General features: G+C 37.0%; 1 protein-coding gene across 50 annotated transcripts in view; it reads right to left on the bottom strand.

The window, feature by feature from the left end:
• NUMB (NUMB endocytic adaptor protein) overlaps positions 1-21,065 on the bottom strand; it is a 183,548-nt gene that overhangs the window by 90,637 nt on the left and 71,846 nt on the right. For 31 of the 50 annotated variants that reach the window (XM_005605302.4, XM_023628063.2, XM_023628060.2 and 28 more), the window contains one exon: positions 3,796-3,880. The exons of the other annotated variants lie outside the window; for them this stretch is intronic. The gene's annotated coding sequence lies outside the window, so the exon portion shown is untranslated. The remainder of the gene's footprint in view (positions 1-3,795; positions 3,881-21,065) is intronic. 50 annotated transcript variants of the gene reach the window in all.

Here is a 21,065-nt window from a genome sequence, read left to right on the forward strand (position 1 = left end):
TTGGGCCTCAAAGAATACCCACAAACATTTTTTCCAGGGAAAACAAGCAGTTCATGGCCAAAATCTCACACAGGATAAACGAAAAGAAATCTACTCTTAGGCACAGCATATGAAACCTCAGAAAACCAAGAAAGAAAGAGCAAAAGCAGCCAGAGATAAGAAAGACAGATTCACTCACATGAACAACTATTAGGCAGCTGATTTATCAATAGTAACAATGGAAACCAGAAGGGAGTAGAATTATTTCTTCCAATGGCTAAAAAACTGCCAACCCATAATTTTATACCTAATGAAATATCTACCAAGAATGAGGTGATAAAGACACTTTCAGACAAAAAACAGTTTACTACAGAAAATATCATTAAACAGAATACTAAAGAAAAAATATCTTCAGAAAGAAAGTGACCCAGATGGAAAAATCTGAAATCCCTAGAGGAATCAAGAGCACACAAAGTTGGAATTGACATCAAATTCAGAGGCTCATTGTCACCATTTTTTGCCATGTAGACTGAAGAGCAGAAAAGCCAGTTGACAGCAAGAGAGAAGGAAACAGACCCATAAAGGAAAGAGGATGAAGTAAGGTACTAGTAGCATTGTAAGCCCCTGGTTCCAGTTGTTCTTAAGGCCTAATGAAATCCTGTCCCTGGAAATTGAGATATACCCCAGTGTCCTTATGTTAAATTGTGCTTTTCACTTAAAAAATGTAGAAAGGAGAAAGGCTAGAAATTAATGAAGTAGAAAACATACAATGGAGAAAATCAAAGTCAAGCACTGGTTTTTTGATAAGGCTAAGGAAATATATTATATATATATTTCACATATATATTCCACATATAAAACCTCTAGCAAGACTGGTGAAGGAAAAAAGATAGAAGGCACAAAAAAACTGGAAATAAAAAAGGGAGAGAAATATTTAGAAGAAATTAAAAAAATAAAAAACAATGCTTTGAACAACTTTATGCTAAATACTTTAAAAATTCAGACAATGGGGCTGGCTCCATGGCCTAGAGGTTAAGTTCGGTGCATGTCTGCTTCAACAGCCTCAGGTCGGTTCCCAGGCGTGGACCTACACCACTTGTCAGCAGCCATGCTGTGGCAGCAACCCACATACAATAGAGGATGACTGATAGAGATGTTAACTCAGGGTGAGTCTTCCTCAAGCAAAAAGAGGAGACTGGTAATGGATGTTAGCTCAGAGTGAATCTTCCTCGGCAAAAAAATAAAAATTAAAAATCCAGACAAAATGGATCAGTTGCTAAAAAAAGGAAACAACTTCCAAAAAACTGACCTAACTAGAAACAGAAATCCTAAATAAAACCATTTAGAAAACTGAATACATACCTCTCCTAAAAATACTAAGCCCACACTCCCCCACCTCAAATACTAAGCCTAGACAGAAGTTTAACCAAACTTTCAAGAAACAGATCATTCCAGTCTCATATAAATTCTTTCAGAGGTGGGAAAAAAAAGATTAGTCCCCAACTCATTCTTTGAGGTTGGCATGATCAGAATACCAAAGTCAAATAAAGACAATATAAGAAATAAAAATTATGGGCCAATTTCATCCATGAACATAGATACAAAAATCCTAAATGAAATATTAATAAATTAAATCCACTGTATATAAAAGCTGCCCACCATGATTAAGTTGGGTTCATTCCTGCAATGCAAGGGTAATTCAACATTAGTAAATCTATAAAGGTCATTCACCACATTAACAGAATAAGGGAGGACAATCATATGATCATCTCACAAATACAGAAAAAGCATCTGATGAAATTCAATACTTATTCTTCACACAAACACAAAATCTTAGCCAACTTGCAACAGAAATGTCTTTCATCTACAGAGTATCAAAAATCCGTAGCAAACGTTATTCTTAATGGCAAAATACAAGCAGCACTTCCTTTTAAAAATTAGGTGAAACATAAGAATGCTCACTATTAGCACTTGTATTGAATACTGGAAATCCTAACTAGCAGAGAAAGGCAATAAAAGAAAAGATGTAAGCATTGGAAAGGAGGAAAAAATCTGCATTTCCAACAGTTTAATAAAACAACTTAGTATGATGTATGATGACTGAACATACATCTATATACCAAAAAAAGCTTTTATCAGCAAACAGAAAATGGGGGGGGGGGGGGAGAATACACTATTTACAATAGTAACAAGAAATAAGGTATATAATAATTAAATCTAAGAGAAGACCTGAGAGATCTTTATGGAGAAAAAGGAAAAAGCCTTACTGAAAGATATTTTTAAATATCTAAATAACTAGAAAAATATACCACGTCCAAGGATAGAAGATTCAATATCATAAAAATAGAGAATAAATTAAATGTATGCATAGATTAAAAACTACACGGATCTTGGGCTCATATACAAGGCAAGTCACATTTTTTAATAATAGCTTTTGATTTTTTGCATAATGACTCAATTTACTCCCACTTATGGATATTTTTGCAATTGGCATAAACTTAGTTACTAATTATTGTAGTAATAGTTGATATGGCACTCTGGAATTCTGATAGCTGCAATGAACAAGTATGAGTGAAGAGCACTTGATCGGTACTTGGCTAAGTTCTCAACTGAATGTGCTGTGGTCCATTGGTTCAACGATCAGTGAGTATACATATTCATCACAATGTCAGTTGTGATAACCGCTCCTGTAAGTGATGAAATGTTGCCAACATTTTACATAACACATAAGGGTTTGGTTCTTGGTAATTATCTGTGAAGATTACCAAAACATCACCTCCTTAAAAGCTACCTAAGGTGCCGGCCCAGGTTTGCAGGTAAAGATCTTAGATGCGGACCTACACCACTAGTCAGCCATACTACGGCAGTGATCCACATACAAAATAAAGGAAGACTATTACAGGTGTTAGGCTCAGGGCTAGTCTTCTTCGAGCAAAAAAGGAAGAAGATTAGCAACAGATGTTAGCTCAGTGCAAATCTTCTTCAGAAAAAAAAAAAAAAAACACCTAAAAATGTAGACATTTATTCTGAATACAAACTGCATTTACAAAAGGAAAACAGACAAAACACATTCATAATACAATGATCACACTGGGCCCAAAGGGTACCTCTAGTGGACCTATGTGTGGTCCTTATACATAAAATACCCTTCAACACATGAGACCTATAAGCAATTGCCCAGTCTGCTTTACAACAGATCTCAAGTAGATCAAATGTATGATTTTCTTTAGGTCTAACTTATTCTAATTTAATTTTGATTATGTATGTTTTGTGATATCTTATATTGCTGCTTAAACTTTGCTTTGTTCAAATTTCCTAACAGAGAATTAGAAATAACGACCATCTGTTTTACTAGTTACTAGGAGATGATAATATTAATATTTAATATTGAATGCTTACTGTGTGCCAGGCACTGTTATAAGTGCTTTGGACATATTAAATCATTCAATCTTCACAACAAGCCTATGAGGCGGATAATATTACTATCACCATTTTACAGATTGGAAAACTGAGGTACAGAAAAGTTAAGTAACTTTCCCAATGTCACACAAGTAAGTGGAGAAGCTTAGGGATTCATACCCAGGTAGTTAGTCTCCAGAGCCCAGACCCTCAATTACCATGTTACACTGCTTTCCACAATATTTAAAAGATACATGAAATTATTATGGACAAAAATCTCACTATTAAAAAAATTATCAGTAAGAGTTAAACAACAGTTAAGCAACATTAATATCAATACAACTTATCATATGTTGATACTTCACATCTATTTCAAAGTTTCATGGCCATGATTAAGAGTTTTGAAGTTGGACAGACCTGGCTCTGAATCTTGGCTGTGCCCTTTACAAGCTGTGTGACTTTGGACAAGTTTCGTAACTTCACCAAGCCTCAGTTTCCTCATCTGTAAAATGAGAATAATAAACATCTCACAAAGTTGTTGTTAGCAACACAATTACTGCTACATTACACTGATACAGTAACTCCAAACAAGATACAGGTACACAAAATAAAAGGAGAAGGAAGTTATCCATTTCCCCCAGAAAAGAGGACTGTATTATGATATAATGAAGATGACCACTCAAGTCACCACAGCAACTAGATCCACACACTAACATAGAATCACGATCCCCTCTAATTCATAACAAATAATCCCCCTAGATAAAAATCAAATGGCTAGAGGTAAATTACAGGATCTTTGAAATATAAAATACTGTATATACATAGAGAAAGAGACAAACAGATAAGACATTGTTTGTTGAGAAGAACTCCCACAAATCCCATTCCACACATCTCCTAAGACTAGTAGTATTCAAGGGGCCCAGAAGAGGAGGAGTTGTGTCAAGGAGGATCAATTCCTAGCATTGGTTGGAAGGAATTTTTATAAGAGGAAAACAGAAAGAAACAGACATGTCATCAAAGTAGGGTAGAAAATGGGCCTAGAGACATAGGAACACAAGGCAATTTATTTAAAATAACCTAGAGCATCTCCATGTTTAATGGCACAATCATATCTGTATCCCCCTTTTCATATGAACTAAAATTGAAAATTCTACTCATTTTCTTGTAACAAACAGTAGTTCTGCAAAATGTTAAAAATCTATTTGCTTGGAATTTGTATTTTTATTTTGCCTATTTCTTCCTGTCCCCAAAGAAAATACATGGCTGCTAAAAGGGTAAATATTACAGAACTACAATTATAGAACTGGGATTTAGCTTTCAAAATGGAAAATGCTCACAAAGAGAATATTCCGCTGCATATTAAAGATCTCTGATTTATGGAGAAAATCACACACGCAAAATTAAGCTATGAAATGGTATACAAAGTTAGAAACAAGGAACTTGGGAAGTCCTTTAATTTAATAAGACAATTCAGATAAAATACTTAGAGAGCACCTACCATGTGCAGTAGAATCACAATACTACTCACTATTAGGTGGGATACAGAAAAGTAGTGACATAATCTCTAACCCCTAGGTTTTCACAATCAGAGAAGGCAATATAAAAAAACTACACGATGGAACACTGCAAATGTTTTAAGGACAAACTGCTATGTCCTTACGAGGGAATGAGATCACTGAGTTGAGAGGAATTACTTCATAGAAGATGCAGCATCTGAAAAGTGGGATTCTAACAACCTTAACTTCTGAATATAAAAACAATTTAAACTAAAAAGCTTTCCTCGTGTTATTACAGAGGTGCATATTGCTTCTTAATTACTATAGACATTTGTTGCTTAACAACAAGGATATATTCTGAGAAATGTGTCCTTAGGCAATTTTGTCAATGTGCAAACATCACAGAGTGTACTTAAACAAACCTAGATGGTATAGCCTGCTATACATCTAGCCTATACGGTACTAATCTCATGGGACCACCGTCATATGTGCGGTCTGTCATTGACTGAAACATCAGTATGCTGCACATCACTGTATTAAGATGGAAGGTGGAAAATGAAAATGTACTAAATAAATCTAAGAAAATATTTTCAACAAGGAGTTGATAATAATAGCCATGTCTTCAATTGCCATTTACCTTCATAAACTAGCTTAGAATTTTATACTAAGAAACTTGAAAAATTAAGAGGAAAAAACCAACACTTGGAAAAACTGAGGTTATTCACTCATTCACTTATCCAACTTAAAAAGAGGACTAAAGAGGCCAGCCCGGTGGCACAGCGGTTAAGTGTGCACGTTCCACTTCAGCGGCCCAGGGTCCGCCAGTTCGGATCCCGGGTGCGGACATGGCACCGCTTGGCATGCCATGCTGTGGTGGGCGTCCCACATGTAAAGTAGAGGAAGATGGGCATGGATGTTAGCTCAGGGCCAGTCTTCCTCAGCAAAAAGAGGACGATTGGCAGCAGATGTTAGCTCAGGGCTAATCTTCCTCAAAAAAAAAAAAAAAAACACCCTAAAAAAGTGCAACTGGGCATAAAATTAGCTCTAAGAATTAAGGCAAGACACAAAGGAACGTGAAACAAGTTATGTAGACCTAGCAAATAAAAGGGAGACTGTTTGTTCATATCTGTTTCTACCTCCGAAAGAGGAATTTATCATATGGATCTTTACGAAAAAGACACTAAACCGAGTGTTTCATAATAAATTTACAAAAGATACAAAAATTCTTTTTGTAAATTTTATTGAAGTATAATCTATGTAGAAAGCAGCACACAAGTCGTAGGTACAGCCCAGTTACTTTTCACAGAGAAACACACTTATGTAACTAACACCCAAAGCAAGAAGACTACTCTCACCTCAGAAACTCTTCTTCCAGTCACTACCCCTTTGCCCCCATCAAAGATACCACTATCTTGACTATCTTAACTTCTAAAATCATAAATCTGTTTTGCCTTTTTTTTTTTTGAGGAAGATTAGCCCTGAGCTAACTGCTTACAATCCTTCTCTTTTTGCTGAGGAAGCCTGGCCCTGAGCTAACATCCATGCCCATCTTCCTCTACTTTATACGTGGGACGCCTGCCACAGCATGGCTTGCCAAGCAGTGCCATGTCTGCACCCGAGGATCCAAACCGGCGAACAATGGCCTGCTGAAGTGGAACGTGCGCACTTAACCACTGCACCACCGGCCAGCCCGTTTTGCCTATTCTTGAACTTTATAAAAAAGAATCCTGCAATATGTACTCTTTTGTGTCTGTTTTCTTTCACTCAACATTATGTATAAGAGATTCATCCATACTGTTGCCCACAGATATAATCCATTCATTCTCTCGGATGGTATTCCATTGTTCACAAAGTTGTGGGGTTTTCTTAATCAACTCTTGATAAAAGCTGAGAGCATAATATTAAGATAAACTTCAATTAAAATTCCCATTTCAACAGTGTGTGAAATTAGGCAACTTACTTTGGAATCTCAATTCTTCATTATAAAAAAGGAATAGTAACGCTTAGATCATAAAAGTTGTTGTAAGGTTTAAATAAGAAACAAAGGTACAGGAATTGGCACAGAAAAGATGCCTTCCCAAAATATTAGTTCCCTTCTTTGCCTTTTCCCTCATCAAAATGAAGTTATACTACTGGTAGTCCTACATACGCTTTCCCTTCACCCACGTAGTTCCCTCTACCTGGAATGTTTTCCTTTGCCATCTCTTCCATACTCAAATCCTACCTCTCCTTCAAAGTAATGCTCAAAAGCCACCTCATCTATCTCCCCTGCCAGTTCAACTATATTTTGCCCATGCCACTTAACATTTTCTATCTTGTGTTCAACTGCCTACTTGAGGAAAGAGAACATATCTGATTCATCCTCATCCTTCTTACTATACAATGCACAGAGTTTTGCACATAGCAAGCACTCAAATATTTGCAAAGTAAGTAGCATTATTCCAGAACTCTTGTTACCACCAAAGAGTGATTATGTCCATTCATACCTGGCATTTTAATAGTCAAAACAAGTTAAACTGTCACTATTGCTGTCTTTAGAATCTCAATCAAATAATTTTACAATAAATAATATTTCTATCAATATCTGCATTACCAGTAATATATCTATTTGTGTTAAGGTTACCTGTTTCTTTGAGGGGGTGATTTAGCAATATAATCTGAAAATCTTTTTTTCCGCCGCCAAGGAAGATTAGCCCTGAGCTAACATCTGCCAATCCTCCTCTTTTTTCTGAGGAAGACTGACCCTGAGCTAACATCTGTGCCCATCTTCCTCTACTTTATATGTGGGACACCCACCACAGCATGGCTTGCCACATGGTGCCATGTCTGCACCTGGGATCTGAACTGGCGAACCCCGGGCCGCCAGGGCAGAAGGTACGCACTTAACCGCTGCGCCAGTGGGCCGGCCTCTGAAAATCTTTTTTTTTTTTGCTTTTTTCCTCCCCAAATCCCCCCTAGTAGACAGTTGCATACTTTTAGTTGTGGGTCCATCTAGTTGTGGCATTGAAAATCGTTTTTAAAAAGGAAAAAATAGGAATAATATTTTACAAAAATCCTATAGGATAATTTTGTTAAACAGCTCATCAATATTATTACCAAGGTGAGTTTTTATGAATGTTACCAGTCTAATAACAGAAATTATATCTTATATATAATATTACATATAATTTAGAATGACTTTATTACGTAAAAATAATTATTAAAATGACCATATGTTCACTGTATACAGCTCAAAGATTTAATAAAGAACTTCTATCCCCCCAAAAATATCCCCCTTTAATAAATAATTGCAAAAATGGCCTTCAAATTTTCTTAATAAATTTGTAAAAGTACCTGTCTAGAACAAAGGCCATCGAGTTTTTACAAAGCACCCTTTTTAAAGAAAAATTATTAGTTATATAGGATATCCTTAAAATATCCATTTTATAAATGTTTAAGGAAATGAATATGAGGTGTTTAAGGTTACTAAACCCTGACAGTACTCCAGATAAAAAACAATCAAGTCCTTCTGCTCTGGATCTCAACAATTTGGAATTCTTCTGTTTGATCAGCATTTCCTTCGCTGCTTTACTTCACTTTCTCTAAAGGATAAGAATAATATTTTGTCCCCTTCAAGTTGTTTCAATCACAATCAGATATATGAAAAGAATATTTTAATTTAGGAATTTTTTGGTAAATTTTTATCTTTATATAACTTAGAGAAAACTTGCAAATACCACCAATTATTTACATTTTACACTACTTGCTTTGTTACCCATTATCTCTCTCTCACACATTTTTTTCTGAACCAAGTTAGAGTGAGTCGCAGACACTACCATTTTAGCCCTCAATATTTCCAAGTATTTTCCTAGGAACAAGGAGGTTTGCTCAGATAACCACAGTACAGCTAACCAAATCAGTATTGTATCAAAGTTTAAATTTTCTATGATATAATTACAGTCCATATTCAAAAGTCGTTAATTGCCTTAAAAAGTCCTTTAAATCTATTGATTTCCCCAGTCCTGAATCCAATTCAGGTCACGCACTGCATTTAGTGGTAATGGTAATGTCTCTTTAGAATCCTATCATCTGGAACAGTTTGTCAGTCTTTGTCTTTTAAGACTGATATTTTTAAAGAAAACACAACAGTTATTCTGTAGAATGTCCCCCAATTTAGATTCATTTGATGGTCTCTCATGTTTAAATTCAGGCTACGCATTTTTTTGTAGGAATGTCACAAAGTAACATTGTGTCCTTCTCACTGCATCATATCAGAAGCTGCAAGATGCTAGTGGTTTCTATTACCAGTAATGCTAACTTTGATCCTTTAGTTGAGTGGTATCTGCCAGATTTCTCCACTGTAAAGTTACCGTTTTTCTCTTTGTAATAAATACTTCATGGAGAATTATCTTGAGGCTACGTAAATATCATGTCCCTCAAACTTTCACCCAATAGTTTGGTGCCTGCAGGTGATTCTCGTGTGAAAGTACTATTATAATTGTTCTGAAATAGTCATTTTCTAATTCTAACAGTTCTACATTTATTTGCCATTTTAAGGAAGAACTTTCTCTTCTCTCCAACTTAATTATTTATTCATTCCTTTATTTATATTTGTCTGGACCCATAGGTTCTTATTTTTTCAATGGATATAATCTATAACTGTATATCTATATAGATTATAATCTATATCATTATTCATTTGACCAGTAGAAGCTTCTCCAAACTGGCGCTCATTCCTTCTGCCATGTCCTCATCATTCTTTGACTACCTTCTTACTTTCTGAAACAATAATACATTCCAGGCTCATAACCAGTTCTTCCTGGGATCAGTCAATTCTCCAAAGAGCTCTGGTTTCCTGTTAACGGAGAATGGTTTAGAAATCAACAAATTGGAGTTAGTTGTGTTCACTGTTGTGGCAGAAGTAACTGCTTCTAGGCCCCTTTAGCAAACAAAGCTGAAATATACATACATACATAAATGCATATGCACACAATTACATATGTATACATATATACACACATCTATATGAAAAAATATATAAATGTACACAGCATGTACATATATTTCTCTACTTTTATATAAATAAATATTAACAACCATGACTTCATAACCTCCAATTCAAATCCAACATCACAGAGTTCATTTTAGCATTCTCTTCCATATATAAAACTCCCTTCTCCAACAATGAAAAACCTGTCTCCCATTATCCTCAATACACTTATTTGTTTGTTCAGTCCTAGAATAGATAGAAAATAGTTTCAAAATTGCCAATTCATACCATTACAAAAAACCACCCTACAAACTAGGGTTTGTTATTTTTTAATACAGCCATGCATCACTTAACAATGGGGATATGTTTTGAGAAATGCATCATTATGTGATTTCATCATTGTGAGACCATCATAGAGTGTACTTACACAAACCTAAATGGTATAGCCTACCACACACCTAGGCTCTATGGTACTGATCTTATGCGACCACTGTCGTATATGCAGTCCTCTGTTGACTGAAACATTGTTATGTGGCACATGACTGTAGTTCTTTCTTATCTTGAGTTTGAAAGTATACTATCCTCAAAAGTTATTTGGGGTACCTATCTTTCCTCCTTCCGTGTGGTTATCTTATTCATTTGAAACACAGGTTCATTTTTTTCTGTTTATATTTTAGGGTTTTATCCCCATCTTTACTGATTTTCTTTTCTTTTCTTCTTTAGTATCTAAACCATTAGCACGGCAATGTTCTCTGATATTTTGAATTGATGGCATATGCATTCCTACTAAGGTTCTCTCTCCCAGAAGTTGCAATAGAGCTATATAGTTTAGGAAGTATATTTCCCATAAGAAATGAGCCTTCTCGTAGACAACTACATGTATTCACCATCACTCCACTCAGGCCCTCTAGATATAGAAAGAAGGATAAAATGAAATGGGTGAACCCTACTCCAGCAACATCACAGATCATTACTTGTAAGATGTTTTTTAAACTGTGCTCCTCAGAGATGCCACAAAGTGGAAAAGGGCAGGACCCAGTGGGTAGAACTCCAGTGGGTAGAACTCCAGGTTTCCACCCTGACTTCAATTAGAGCTGCTACGCTTTTATTGGTATGTTATATTGGGCTTCAGCCTAAGATTTTGTTCATTCAACTCATTCAGCAAGTATTTACTGAATGTCTATGCTGTCCCAGGCACTGGTCTAGGTGCTTCAGTGAACAAAGTTTTATGGGACTTAAATTCTAGTAGTGGGAGAGACAAACTATAAACATAAGTAAATTACATAGTTATTTTAAAAGATAAAAGTTATGGAAAAAATTCAAAAAGATAAACAGGTTCAGAAGTTATCAGGGAGAAGGAACATGGCTGCAGTATTAGATAGTGTTTAGTTTAGGTCTCATTGAGAAAGGAAAGTTTCCTTTTACGTAAATAATTGAAGTTTGAAAGTCACTAGGAGAGAGGAGCAGCCCAATTTTCTAGTTGATGCTAACCCTGTGTCTACAGGTCCAGGGACAGGCCATCGGGAAGAAAGACATGAAACATTTCCCTTACTTCTTTCACAGAATCTTATGCCAAAATCTATGTTTAGGTTGGTTTTTCTCAATTCAGCTCCTCTATTTTGTAGTTAATTAAATATTCCTCCTAAATTCTGGCAAAGGGCTTTCCAACAATCTCAATTTCAGAAATATTAAATTTTTATTTTTCCTCAAACTATTTTAGTGGGAAATTGGTACAGGCAATATCAGAGCTGTTAATCCCTCTTTTAGACCTTTAAACTACATAAACTTTTATCCTATCCAAATCACACTATCACTTTCCTGAGTCTACAATCAGCAAAAGACTAAGATATCTAATCTTTCTCAGTTGTACTAAGTCATATCCCTCAAATCCTAGACAACAAGTTTGTTAGAACCTAAGTGCAGAACTATATAATAATCATAGTAATATTTAATCAGCCTTTACTGTGTGTCAGCTATTGTTTTAAAAGCCTTATGTGAATTACTTCTTTTATACTTCATAACAACCCTGTGAGATAAGTACCATCATTACCACCATTTTATAGATGAAGAAATTGAGACATGGAGAGGTTAAATAATTCGCTCAAGGTTACATTGCTTCTAAGTGGCACAGCTGGGATTAAAACCCAGGCATTTGTGTCATAACTGTGCATATTAAACTGATTCTCAAAAAAATCTTTACATAACATGTATTAAATTTTATCTTGCTAGATTTAGCCAATACAGCTTACAGCGGAAAACAACTGGACTTTAATTCTGTCATCCAACATATACACTATTTTTCAAAGTTTTAACAGAATATTTGATCAGCATGCCATGAAGAAGTCCAACCAAACTATTAATAAAAATGTGAGCAGGAATATTAGCAAATCGAATCCAACAATGTATAAAAATAATTACACACCACAACCAAGTGGGATATATCCCAGGTATGCAAGGCTGACTCAACATCTGAAAATCACTTAATGTAATCCATCACATTAACAGATTAAAAATGAAAACTCACACGATCATATCAACAGATGTGGGAAAAAGCATTTTACAAAATCCAACATCATTAATAAAAACTCTCAGTAAATTAGGAATATAGGAATAGGAATTTAGGAATTTCCTAAACTAGATAAAAACCATCTACAAAAACCTACAGCTAACATCATACTTAACAGTGAGAAACTAGAAGCCTTCCTGATAAGATCAAGAATATAACAAAGATGTCTCCCCTCACCACTCCCTTTTTAACATCATATTGGAAGTCCTAGTTAATGGAATAAGATAAGAAAAGGAAATAAAAGTTATACAGATTGGGAAGGAAGAAATAAAACTGTTCACAGATGACATGATCGTCTACAGAGAAAATTCAAAAGAATCAACAACAACAAAAAAATCCTTTAGCTAATAAGCAATTATAGCAAGGTTGCAGGATACAAGGTTAATATACAAAAATCAATCACTTTCCTATATACCAGCAACAAACAAGTGGAATTTGAAATTAAAAACAATACATTTACATTAGCACCCCCTAAAATTAAATACTTAAATATAATTTTTAGGGCAAATCTAACAAAATATGTACAAGATCTACATGAGGAAAACTACAAAATTCTGACAAACAAAATCAAAGATGAACTAAATAAATGAAGAGATATTCCATGTTCACGGACAGGAAGACTCAATATTGTCGAGGTATCAATTCTCCCCTACTTGATTTACAGAGTCAATGCAATTCCAGTCAAAATCCTAGCAAGTTATTTCATGGATGTTTACAATCTCATTCTAAAGTTTAGAGCCCCGAAATAGACCTACATAAATATAGTCAACTGATCTTTGACGAAAGAGCAAAGGCAATAAAATGAAGAAAAGACAGTCTTTCAAACAAATGGTCCTGGAACAACTGGACACCTACATGCAAAGCAAATGAATTTAGACACAGACTACACCTTTCACAAAAATTAACTCAAAGTGGATCACAGACCTAAATGTAAAATGCCAAACTTTAAAACTCCTAGAAGATAACATAGGAAAAAACCTAGATGACCTTGAGTATAATAACCACTTTTTAAATAGAAGACCAAAGGCATGACCCATGAAAGAAATAATTGATATGCTAGACTTCATTAAAATTAAAAATTTCTGCTCTGCATAAGACACTGTCAAGAGAATAAAAAGACAAGTTACAGAATGGGAGAAAATATGTGCATAAGACACATCTGATAAAAGACTGTTATCCAAAATATATTCAAAGAACTCTTAAAATTAACAATAAGAAAATTAACAACTCGATTTAAAAAGGGACAAAAGACTTGAACAGATATCTCAACAACGAAGATATACAGATGGCAAATAAGCATATGAAAAGATGTTCAACATGTGTCATTAGGGAACTGTAAATTAAAACAACAATAAGATACTACCACACACCTATTAGAAAGACCAAAATCCAGAACAGTGACAACACCAAATGCTGGAAAGGATGTGGAGCAAAAGTAACTTTCATTCACTGTTACTGGGAATGCAAATGGTACAGCCACTTTGGAAGATAGCTTGGTAGTTTCTTACAGAACTAAACATACTCTTACCATATGATCCAGCGATCCCTCCGCCTTGGTATTTACCCAAAGGAGCTGGAAACTCATATCCACACAAAATCCTACACAGAGTTGTTTACAACAGCTTAATTCATAATTGCCAAAACTTGGAAGCAACCAAGAGATCCTTCAGTAGGTGAATGGATAAACAAACTGTGATACATCCAGATAATGGAATAACACTCAGCACTAAAAAGACATGAGCTATCAAGCCATGAAAAGACATGCGGAAACCTTAAATGCATACTACTAAGTGAAAGAAGCCAATCTGAAAAGGCTACATACTGTATGATTCCGACTCTGTGACATTCTGGAAAAGGCAAAACTATGGAGACAGTAAAAAGACTGACAGTGGTTGCCAGGGGCTAGAGGGTTTTCAGGGATATACAGTTTGAACACAGAAGATTTTAGGACAGTGAAACTATTCTGTGTGATATGTTAGATACCTATCATTAGATATTTGTCAAAACCCACAGAATGTACAACACCAAGAGTGAACCCTAATGTAAACTACGGACTTTGGGTGATGATGATATATCAACGTAGGTTCATTGCTTCTAACAAATACACCACACTAGTGCCGAATGTTCATAGTTGGGGAGGTTGTGTCTATGTGGGGGCAGACGAAATATGTGAACTCTGTGTACTTTCTGCTCAAGTGTGCTGTGAACCTAAAGAACAGTCTGTCTAAAAAAAAATGTGGGGCCAGCCTGGCGGCGTAGCACGTTTGTGTGCTCCACTTTGGTGGCCTGGGGTTCAGCAGTTCAGATCTTAGGCATGGACCTATGTACCACTTATCAAGCCATGCTGTGGCATCCCACATATAAAGTAGAGGAAGAGTGGCACAGATGTTAGCTCAGGGCCAATCTTCCTCAGCAAAAAGAGGAGGATTGGCAGTAGATGTCAGCTCAGGGCTAATCTTCCTCAAAAAAAAAAAAAAGTGACCAGACCCAAAGAGTATACTTATAACAGGCCAAAAAGACTTCTTTCCAGGATCAAGGGGCAATAGAACCATATATGTTTGCCCTTTATATAAAGTATTTTACCTAGTTATTAACTCACCCACCTGAACTATCAAACAGCCCATGTTTCTAAATCTTATTCAAAATGTATCTCAAAATACTACTATTTCCTCTTCCTATATCAGACAAAAATGTCTAAGTGCTGCTTTTTTAACTTAGTTCTAGAATGATTTTCTTTTTGCAGTTTGTAAAAAAACACTGTGATTTGAACCAGAAAACATATGTTCATTCACTCAACAAATTACGTATTGAAAACCAATTGCAGGACAGGTACTCTTCTAGACTACAGAGATAAGGCAGAGAACGAACCAAAGTCCCTACCCTTCTGGTGGTGTATTCTAATTGGGGAGACTGTAAAAATAATTTAAAAAATATATAATATATTGTAATATGAAGAAAAATCAAGCAGGGTAAGAGGAAAGAGGGTTGGGGTTGGGGGCTGGGTGGGAAAGAGGAGGCTCTTTTAAGCACAACGGTAAGAGATGGCTTTAATATTATTAGGTTAGACTTGAGTAGACAGATCTGAAGGTACTGAGTAGTGAGAGGGCAAGCCCAAGTAGACAGGTGGGAGAGAGCACTCCAGGTCAAAGGAACACCAAGTGCACAGATTCTGAGGCAGAACTATGTTCAGTGTGCTAGAGGAATAGCAAGGAGATAATGTGGCTACAGCTTATTAAGTGAAGGAAGGGTAGAGGAAATGAGGTCAGAAAGGAAGCCAAGTGCTTCACAGGCTTTCACAGGCAATTGCAATTACTTGGGCTTTTATTCCTAATAAGCTGAGCACCATAGGAGGGTTCTGAGCAGAGAAATAATGAGATTTATATTTTTAAAGGATCACTTTGGCTACTGTATCATAAACAGATCATAAAGCTGGAACCAGTTAGGAGGCTATTAAACTAATCCAAGTGGGAGATGATAGCAGCTTAGACCAGAGTGACTGCAGTGGAGATAGGTCAGAGAGATGGTCCACTTTCTATTTGTGCCCCCAGTTCCACATCTGGAACAACAGTTGCAATAGAAAGCACCAAGTAAATAAATTTACAATAATCCCCAGTCATTTTCCAGGACCTTTGCAAAGTGGTAGGATTCTGGATATATCTTTTTTTTTCCCCTGAGGAAGATTAGCCCTGAGTTAACATCACTGCCAATCTTCCTCTATTTTATATGCGGGGTGCTGCCACAGCATAGCTGATGAGTGGTGGAGGTCTGTGCCCAGGATCCAAACCTGTGAACCCAGGCCACCAAAGCGGAGTGTGCTGAACTTAAGTGCTAGGCCATAGGGCTGGCCTGATTCTGGATATATCATGGCCCCAGATTCTGGATAGATCTTAAGAGTGGAGCTGACAGGATTTTGTTGATGAATTGGATGTGCAGAGAGAAAGTGAGGAGTCAAAGATGATCCTAAGGTTGCTGCCCTGAACAACTGAAAGAATGCAGTTGCCATTTACTGAGATGCAGAAAACAGAAGATGGGGCAAGTTGAAAGGGGCAAATCACGAGTTTGGGTGTTAAGCCTGATAAATGCAAAAGTTTATGAATGAGATAGTCATATGTCAAACTAACTTTTGAAAATGGCTAGCTCCAAGTCTAGCATACATGTTACGTTCACCATTAAACAGTCCTAATCTCCAAGTCGGAATGTAATATCTCCTCCCACTGAATCACTACTTTTTTTGTTTCTTATAGCATTTATTATATTTTATATATCATAACATAATATGTATAACAGGCAGCCCTGGTGGTCTAATGGTTAAGATTTGGCATTCTCACTGCCGTGGCCCAGGTTCATTTTCTGGTCAGGGAACCACACCACCTATCTGTCAGTTGTCATACTGTGGCAGCTGTATATTGCAGTGATGCTGAAAGCTATGCCACTGGTATTTCAAATACCAGCACAGTCATCCATGGTGGACAGGTTTCAATCGAGCTTCCAGACTAAGACAGACTAGGAAGAAAGACCTGACCACCCACTTCTGAAAAAACTGGCCAAGAAAACCCTATGAATGGCAGTGGAGTATTATCTGATATAGTCTCAGAAGGTAAGAGGATGGCACAAAAAGACAGAGCCGGTTTGCGCTCTGCTGTACAGGGGGTCACTAGGAGTCAGAACAAGACTCAACGGCACTAATGATGTGGTATTATAACTACTGGTGTATGTCATGTTCCCATAGATGAGAGTGGAGTTCATCATGGTTTATAATTATATGATAACAATAAAAATAACCATCATGCATTTATCTTTATTTATCACTTATTAAGAGGATATTTATCAATTAGCTCATTTAATTCTGTCTTTAATCAACCTCAGTACCTAATTTAGAACCCTGTCTACAAACAGCACCTAATATATTTGTACTAAATAAATAAGAAGGTAAATAGTTGCTTTACATATTTTGGTGCTCCTGTGTTGGGTGCGTATATATTTATAAGTGTTATGTCTTCTTGGTGGAGTGTCCCTTTTATCATTACAAACTGCCCTTCTTTGTCTCTCTTTATCTGTTTTTCTTTGAAGTCTACTTTGTCTGATATAAGTATGGTGACACCTGCTTTCTTGTGTTCATTATTAGCTTGGAGTATTGTCTTCCATCCCTTCACCCCGAGTCTGTGTTTGTCTTTGGGGCTGAGGTGTGTTTCCTGGAGGCAGCATACTGTTGGGTCTTGTTCTTTAATCCATCCTGCTACTCTGTGTCTTTTGATTGGAGAGTTCAATCCATTTACATTTAGAATGATTATTGAAATGTGGGGGCCTGATGCTGCCATTCTATCCCTTGTTTTCTGGTTCTCTTGCATTTCCTTTGTTTCTCGTCCCATGATTTTTGGACTACCAATTCAGGTAGGTAGTTTTCTATATTGGCTTTCTTCTTATTTGTAATTTGTGTCTTTATTCTTGATATTTGTTTAGTGGCTACCATGTGGTTTGTGTAAAACATCTCATAGATGAGATAGTCCATTTTCTGATAGCCTCTTATTTCCTTAGATTAAGTCGTTCCATCCCTTTTCTCTTCCCCTTCTAGGTTGTTATTGTCCTTCTTGTGTTGTGAGTTTGTGGTTAAAATGACAAGATTATATTTATTCTTGGTGTTTCCCTTCCTTTTACCTTTAACGTTATATTTAGCCTTTGCTAACCTGTACTGATGGAGAGCTGCAACTTTCTGATTTTGTCTTTCTACTTATCTCCTTTGCTCTGGGTTTTGCAACCCCTTTCCTTTTTTTGTTTTTTCAGGTATGAGGGTTTTCCTGAGCATTTCTTGTAGGGGAGGTCCTGTGGTGATTAACTCCCTTAACTTTTGTTTATCTGGGAAAGTTTTTATTTCTCCATCATATCCGAAGGATATTTTCACTGGATAGAGTATTCATGGCTGCAAGTTTTTGTCCTTCAGAGTTTTGAATCTATCATTCCACTCTCTTCTAGCCTGTAGGGTATCTGCTGAGAAATCTGCTGACAGCCTTATGGAGGTTCCTTTGTAGGTTATTTTCTTCTGCCTTGCTGCCCTTAGTATTTTCTCTTTGTCATTGACTTTTGCAAGCTTCACTACTATATGCCTTGGGGTTGGTCTTCTTACATTGATAAAGTTTGGAGATCTATTAGCTTCTGCCACCTGGAGCTCCATCTCTCTCCCCAGGTTTGGGAAGTTCTCAGCCATTCTTTCTTTGAACAGGCTTTCTGCCCCCTTCTCCTTCTCTTTCCCCTCTGGGATACCTATAATCCTTATGTTGCATTTCCTAATTGAGTCGTATATTTCTCAGAGAGTTTCTGCCTTTCTTTTTAGTCTTAGTTCCTTCTCCTCTATCTGCAGCATTTCTATATTCCTATCTTCCAAACTGCTAATTCTGTCTTCCATATTATCGACCCTACTGTTCAGAGTCCAGATTTTTCTTAATCTCCTCCATTGTGTTCTTCATCTCCAACATTTCTGATTGGTTCTTCTTTATAGTATCAAGCTCTTTTGTGACATAGCTCCTGAACTCGTTGAGTTGTCTATCTGTATTCTCTTTTATCTCACTGAGTTTTTTAATGATGGCTATTTTGAATTCATTGTCATTTAGGTTATAGATTTCAGTGTCTTCAGGGTTGTTTTCTGGGTACTTGTCATTTTCCTTCTGTTCCAGAGATTTAATATACTTTTTCATACTGCTTAACGGCGTGGATTTGTGCCACCACATTTGGATAGTTTAGTTACTGCTTCCACTTGCTTCTACTCGGGGAGGGGGGGGGCAGCAGCTGTGTAATCTGTTGCTGACCAGACCTGGGTCCCTCCTCATGATCACAGTGGCCCTGTGGGGTCTCTCGTCAGCTGTGGGGACAATCACAAGGGGGCCTTGGGTTGCTGGTGCCTACTGTCACAGACCGCCTAGACACACTCCCTCCTTAGGGTCTGCAGCGGTGTTATGGGCTTTCACAGTGTCCGGGAGCAGGTTCACCTAAACTCGCAGCTCTGCCATCATCAGGGCATGCAAGACCTCACTTGTCCACTATGGGCCACAGCAGAGCTATGGGTAGCTACTGCAGCCTGTGGTTAGTTCACCAGCTGTGCTACTTCTGCCCCAGGGCCTTCCAGCCTTGTGATTGCCAGGCAGGGCCTCTCCACTAATGCTGAGTAGAGGCTTCCCCTGTGGCTGCTGTGGGACCGTGGATTTTCCCACTGGGGTACGGAGCAATCGCGGAGGGCTTAGGTAGGGCTGTAGTCACCTGTTTCCACTGTCACGCCACTGATGAACACAGATGCCCACCCTTGGTGCAGTGGTGATGCTATGAGTGTGTCAGCCAGAAGAAAGTTGCTTGCAGGTACTAGGCTGTCTGGGGGTCAGAGAGTTTTCACCTATCTCTACCTCCTCCCGGGGGGGAAGTTTGTCCACTTTCCGATGTATAGCAGCACGGGTCTCTCAGGCGTCCTGAGATGCTGTGTGGATATCCTTAGTTGACTGATGAATGTCCAATTAGTTATAGTTCGAAGTGGGAGAGACAAAGAAAGCTGCTCACTCTGCCATGTTGCTGATGTCACGCCAGTAAGACGGTAAATAAATAACTCTATCTTGGGACAGAAGGTGAATTAGAGTCAGACCAATGATCAGATCAGAATTGGAAGAAACAGGAAAAAGAGGATAAGAAAATCCTTAATAAGGCTTACAAAGCTTGGCATGATACAGCCCTTGCCTATCAGACCAACCACACTGGCTGTGTTTGATGCCTTAAACCTGTCACGCATCTTTTCACCTCAAGGTGTCTAATCCATAGTTCTAAAAACCTCTTACTTTTCCCTAAATTAATTCTATTCATCCTTCAGAGCTCTACTCAAATATCACTTCCTCAAAGTAGCTGTCCTTGACCACCCCCCTTCACCTGATCTAAATCTCTATAATAAGCTCATAATACCCTGTACTGCTCCTTTACTGTTTATCACAAAATACACAATTAAGTACAGTCATGTGCTTAATTTTGGTCACTGATGGACCGCATATACAATGGTGGTCCCATAAGATTAGTACCATACAGCCTAGGTGTTTAGTAGGCCATACCATCTAGTTTGTGTAAGTACCATCTATGATGTTCACACAATAACAAAATGGCCTAATGACACACTTCTCAGAAAGTGTCCGCATTGTTAAGCAATGCATGACTATACTTAATAACTCTCTTCCCTACAAGAATATAAGCTGCATGAGGGCAGGATCCTCATACGTTAAGTTCACTGTAATGATTAATATATGCTTAAAACTTTATAATATTTCTTTATTATTTTAAATCATTAATAATATAGTTTAATAAATTATTTTATATTAAGTATAGACATCATTCAAAATTATTATAGAGTAGATTGTATCAGACAAATTCTCCTGACAAGAAAAACTATAAAAACTGGATTTAAAAACAAAAAAAATAAACAAAGAAGGCAGCTAGGATGTGAAAAGTCAAAATACCAGAGAAAAAGGAAATGCAGAGTCAAGCCTGACATTCTCCACTACTTCTTCCTCCTGAGGCAACTAGCTGCAGACTAGAGCTTTTGAAAAACCCATAGGATTTCAGAGACAGGAATTAAAGTTCAGGTTTGAGGGGCTAAGATTCAAGCAAACAGGCAAGCACAGAAAAGTGAGTAGTG

The sequence above is a fragment of the Equus caballus genome, chromosome 24 (assembly GCF_041296265.1).
Source record: "Equus caballus isolate H_3958 breed thoroughbred chromosome 24, TB-T2T, whole genome shotgun sequence".
In the NCBI taxonomy this organism is placed as follows: Eukaryota; Metazoa; Chordata; class Mammalia; order Perissodactyla; family Equidae; genus Equus; species Equus caballus.